Consider the following 6,000-nt stretch of genomic DNA (forward strand, 5'->3'; position numbering starts at 1 on the left):
AGTATTATCAGGGAAGAAGGCTTTAATTGGGTACTGCTGCTGAGGAGATGGGATACAAGTCTCAAATTGGGGGTTCATATAGCAGGGAAGTAATGTAGCTACATATATTGTGTTAGTTTATTCTCACATTGCTATAAAAAACTACCCAGCCAGACATGGTGGCTCACACCTGTAATCCCAGCACTTTGGGAGGTCAAGGCGGGTGGATCATTTGAGGTCAGGAGTTTGAGATAGCCTGGCCAACATGGTGAAACTCCATCTCTATTAAAAATACAAAAATCAACTGGGTGTGGTGGTGGGCACCTGTAGTCAGTCCCAACTGCTTAGGAGACTGAGGCAGAAGAATTGCTTGAACCCAGGAGATGGAGGTTGCAGTCAGCCGAGATCATGCCACTGCACTCCAGGCTGGGCAACAGAGTGAGACTCTGTCTCAAAAATAAATAAATAAATAAATAAAATAAGAACTACCTGAGACTGGGTAATTCATAAAGAAAAGAGACTCAATTGGCTCACAGTTCCACAGGCTGTACAGGAAGCCTGCTGGGGAAGCCCCAGGAAACTTACACTCATGGCAGAAGGGTCAAGGGAAGCAAGCACGTCTTCACATGACAGCAGGAGAGAAAGGGCAAAGGCGGAGCTCCTACACACTTTCAAATAACCAGATCTCACGAGAACTCTATCATGAGAACAGCAAGGGGGAAGTCCACCTCCAAGATGCAATCATCTCCCACCAGCTCCCTCCCCCAACATTGGGAATTACAATTCAACGTGAGATTTAGGTGGGGACACAGAGCCAAACCATAACATACGGGAAATCAGGAATTAGGGGGATGTAAGGAAGAGGAGTTGTCGAAATGCAGTGATCTGGTGAGTTTCAGTTTCTTGATACTATCTGGGAGGTCTGGTGGTCAGTTTCCTGGGAAAGATACTCAAATTAGACAAATATAAGTTTCAAGTTCTAAGACCAGGAGGGTCAATTTCTATGTTTATTCAAAAAGATCACAAACATCAGTTCTACAAGGAAATTAGGCCAGGTTCATTATCTCCTCCATTACCCCCTAAACCTGAGCATGAAATTGTCATCATCTTTTCCAGTAGCTGGGAAAAGCTAAAGATCTTGATTTTAAATGCAAATCTAAAGATCTTAAGAAGGGCATCAAGCAGATGCCCTTCCCACTCTTCCATCAAGGAAGAGTGTCTGCTTCCTTGTTCATAGATGATGCCTTCTTGTTGTGTGCTTACGTGGTAGAAGGGCAAGGGGTCTCTCTCAGGCCCCTTTTGTAAGGGCAGTAATCCCATTCCTGAGTGCTCCACCCCTCTGACTTAATCACCTCCCAAATCACTTCCCACCTTGAAATACCTTCACCTTAGTGGTTAGAATTTCAACATATGAATTTGTAGGAGACACAAACATTCACAGCATAGTAGATATGCACCACATCAATGCAAGATGTTAACAGCAGGGGAAATGCATGCAGAAGGGCGGGGGGGATATAGGAACTTGCTGTATTTTCAGCTCAATATCTCTATAAACCTAAAACAGCTCTAAAATATAAACTCTGTTTATTTAAAAAACAAAAATGCTGTCTAGCCAGTTTCTTTTAGGGTCCAGATGTGGGGGCCATTTACATTTGGGACTGTGTAGCATAAAGGAAAATTATGTAACGCATGAACTGTGTAAGCTCTGGCAACATGTCCTTGTCGGCAGGAGCAGACTGCAATTTCTGAGGCATATAAAACACAGGGTCCTCTGCAGGAAAAGAATAAATACAAAATGAAGTAGGAAATAAAATACTCATTTGGAAGAGGCTTTGCAAGTGAGGGATCCTTACACTTAAGTTTCATTAACTTTATGACAAATCTATCTTGGCTTGTGCATGCTGGAGCAGAGAAAGTAGGGGTTCTGAGGGAGGACAGAATACCGTAAAGAGGCAAAAGAGAGAGGGAAAGCTGAGAGACCCAGAGAGAGGGAGAGAAATCATTTGAGGGCCTTCCTTTCTACTTTTTTGTTGCAGGTTTTGTTTTCCTGTGAAGCCGAAATTTGCTACCCATGAGTATTACCAACAATGTGCCCCTGTTAGCTTAAACTAGTGTGTTAGAACCAAATACCCAGCAGACGCAATATCCCTTAGGAGGAGGGGAGGGGCAGTTGGAAGTGGTTCCATTTTGTAAGTGGCACCACTGAGGCAGAAAGCCAAGCAGTAACTTGCTCAAGAAAGGCAGTATAGTATGGATGGCTCAAACAGAGCCTACTTCTTTGACTTTCTGTCCGATGGTCTCTTCATTGTCTTTGGAGGGGAGTTAACACCTCCTGAGAAAGCCAGTGCCTTACGATCTCATTACTTATTCTCTGCCCACATGACTGGTTCTGAGGTTCCTTGAATTCAATTCTGTCTCCGTTGGAGACTGAGAAATAATGAACTGAGGATAAACCAGGGTAGGTGTCATCAGACGATGACATTTTTGACAGTATGTCCAGAGGCCGCTGTTCATTACAGTTGCTTATTGAGACCTTCCCCTGCCTTCCACTGGAGTGATTTGCAGTGAGGGTATTTTTGTAACGTTTCCTCCAGGAAGTTTCCTTTCCACTTTGATGTAACAAAGGAAACAGCCTTAATTTAAGCTGAATTCAACTGTAGGCTCCTTAAGCCCTAGAGTTTTAGGATACAATTGGACAATGTGGCAAAAGACATAACACATATCGGAGATTTGTTAGAAAGAATGCATGTGGCAAGCGTTGGCCAATTATTCTGGTGTTACCTGGGGTGGCATGTTATTTTATGCTGTGGCGCTGTTGCTAGTGATGGCCACTGTGTATTTGCTGTCCAAATCCATGGAGATAGTTCAATGCCTTTTTACTATGTACACTTGGCAGCTGCTAACTACAGACATAGGAACAGAATCTCTGAGGGTAGATGGAGAAGCAAGTTATGTGACCATTTTTCTGTGTTCTCAATGTCCTCACTGTACGTAAAAGTAAAGAATACAATTTCACAGTATCTCTCTTTTTAACCAATTACAAGATGTCCAGGTCAGTGCTCAGAGATTTCCAAACACTAGCACAAAAGTCCTCCTTGGAAAGGAGGAATGATTACTCTCTCCACTGAGGCAGATGGAGAAGCGGCAGACACAGAATTCAAACCTAGGTCTCCCCGACTGCAGTGATCTGTTGCCCACCCACTGTTCAACCTTCCATTATAGTACTCACCAAATGCCTTCCCAGATGGGGTCCTCAAGTGCCTGCACCATGTGTCATCTTTGTATCTATAATATCTAGCTCAGTGCTTCTTACTTTCTGACACAGGGCCTCACTCTGTTGCTCAGGCTGGAGTGCAGTGACACCACATAACTCACTGCAGTCTTGATTTCTCGGGTTCAAGCTATCCTCCCCTGTCAGCCTCCCAAGTAGCTGGAATGACAGGTGTGAGCCACCATGTCTAGCCTCAATGCTTCTTAAAGGAAGTGAGTGAATGAATGAGTTGTAGCCCCAGCTTTGATTGAGTTGCTCAATGTCATAAAAAAGGTGGCCGTGTGGATGTTTTGGTGTCCTTTCTCCAGGGGGATTTCTTCCTGTGCTGGAGGTTCTCTCTTGAAAGTTAATGGGTCTCAGCACAGTGCCTGAAGTGATTTGTGGGTTGGATCCTCTTAGGCAAGAGCCCATCTGTAGGCATCAATGTTTGGCTTATCCAGTAGACAAATTAGTCTGACATCACTATCCCTTTGAGGGATAGGCTCTTTGTCAAGAGTGGATCATTTGCTGTTTAGTTTTCCTTCTTTGGTACAGAAGGGCTTGGGTTTGGGGGTGAGTGATTCAGCACTTGGTTAATCAGCTATTCTGCATGGCATCAATGTTTTTGAATTTTTGAAATAAGTCTTGTGGATTCCTCTCCACTCCTCTTCTGTTTAGCACCACCTACACCTTGGTAACTCTGTCTCCTGGCACTCATTCTCCTTCAGTTTCTCCCCCACATTCCCTTTCTGCTGCCTGATGAATCTCTGGGGGAAGACTACCTCTCAAGGTTTTCCTGTCAAATGTTCCCTGGTAATGAGAACAGAGCTGAGTTTTTGGGTCGTTGCTATGGAGAAAGTGTGTTTTCTCATTGCCCTATTATATTTGAACATGTTCCCAGTCTGAAATCTGTGGGTGACATTGCATTTGCACCCCCTTTTTAGGTCTATTGTATCTCAATTATATAAGCCTTAGTGTGCTTTTTTTTGTTTTATTTTTAACAGTTTTTATGTTCCCCTTTTACCACCCAGTATAACAGGTGGCCTCACGTCAGTGGTTGAGGTTGAAGACCATGAACCTAACATCTCTCGTGCATTATATTGCATGCATTCTGCTGCCCTTCATGCGGAAAGAAAACATTCAATTTTTAGATTCATGTGAACAATACAGAAATAACCAATATGTGATGAACACTGGCTCCTTCCATACTTCTCACATCTATTGGCTATTCCTGTGCTTCTAACTAGTTTTTATTTAACAGCATTGAATGCTCAGGCATTGACAGATTCTAGAGCTTTACCTTTTTTTCTTTCTTTCTTTTTTTTTAGCTGAATCCTTTCTTCTATGGAAATGGTATGAAAACCCAACAGGGAAAACAAATAACTGAGGTGAGAGAAAGGGGCTCAGAGCTCACCACTGCTCTTGTTCCTTGCGGGGGTCTGTCAGGTTCATCCATAGAACCTCTTGGGCTGGCAGAGTTCAGATGGAAACCCACTCTACAAGTTGCCACAAAAATGAACAGACTACATGGATTTTGGGAGCTTACAGCTGAACGGGGAAAATGTTATGTGATCAACACGCAACTCATAGTCAAACAATGTCCTAATTGTTTTAAGAGCAGTAAGGTAGACCCTGAGTGTCAGACAGTATGGTAGATAGGACAGTGGGCATTGGAGATCTGGTCAGAGTCCTGATTCTTCAACTGTCTCTGAGCAAATCAACTTGAACAACTTGAACTTCTTTGAATCAGTTTCTGACTTGTAAAATGAAAATAATGTGACCTACTTACTTTTTCCAGATTTGTTGACGGGATCAGGCATACGATTGAGTGCAAAGTACTTAATCCAGTGCCTGGCTTATTGTCAAAGAGAGTATTGATAAAGACATTCCTCACAAGAATAATAGCTACCACCATTGAGTGCTTTCTATGTAGTAGTCACAGCACTAGACAGAACTAGGAGTCTTGCATCAGTCATCTCAGTGTCTTCTCTAAGCCTCTTCATGAGAAATCTTACAGATCAGGTCATTAAAATGCAGGCTTAATATCTTATTCATGTATTTATTCATTCATACAACAAATATTTACCGAGCAGCTCTTAAATGCCAGGCACTGGTCCAGTCTTGGGGGACACTACAGAGATCTCCGCCCTCATAGATTAGATGTTGCTTTTTTTTTTTTTTTGAGATTCAGCCAGGCTGGAATGCAGTGGTGTGATCTCGGCTCACTGTAACCTGCACCTTCTGGGTTCAAACAATTCTCCTGCCTCAGCCTCCCGAGTAGAGGGGATTACAGACCCCCACCACCATGCCTGGCTAATATTTGTATTTTTAGTAGAGAAAGGGTTTCACCACGTTGGCCAGGCTGGTCTCGAACTCCTGACCTCAGGTGATCTGCCTGCATCGGCCTCCCAACATGTTGGGATTACAGGCAGGAGTCACCGCGCCTGGCCAGATATTGCATTTTAATGGAGTAAACAGACTATAAAACAGGTGTATTACTTGGATGGTGGTTCAAACAGAAGGAAATCTCTGAGATGACCCTCAGGTTTTAATCTTGATGTTTTTACCTGGTAGTCAAGATCTGGCTTTACTCAAGGAATCACTCCATATTTACCCCCTGAGTTCAGAGATGATTCTTTTTTCCTGGAGTTCATAATCATGTCACAAATGCCACGTTTATCAACACTTGTGATCTAACGTCCCATATCATCTCTTTGAAAAAAACTTGCTTGGAGATTCTGTGCTTGTTCATGCTTCCCAATTCAGTCCAT

This window comes from Pongo pygmaeus, chromosome 22 (genome assembly GCF_028885625.2).
Source record: "Pongo pygmaeus isolate AG05252 chromosome 22, NHGRI_mPonPyg2-v2.0_pri, whole genome shotgun sequence".
Lineage (NCBI taxonomy): Eukaryota > Metazoa > Chordata > Mammalia > Primates > Hominidae > Pongo > Pongo pygmaeus.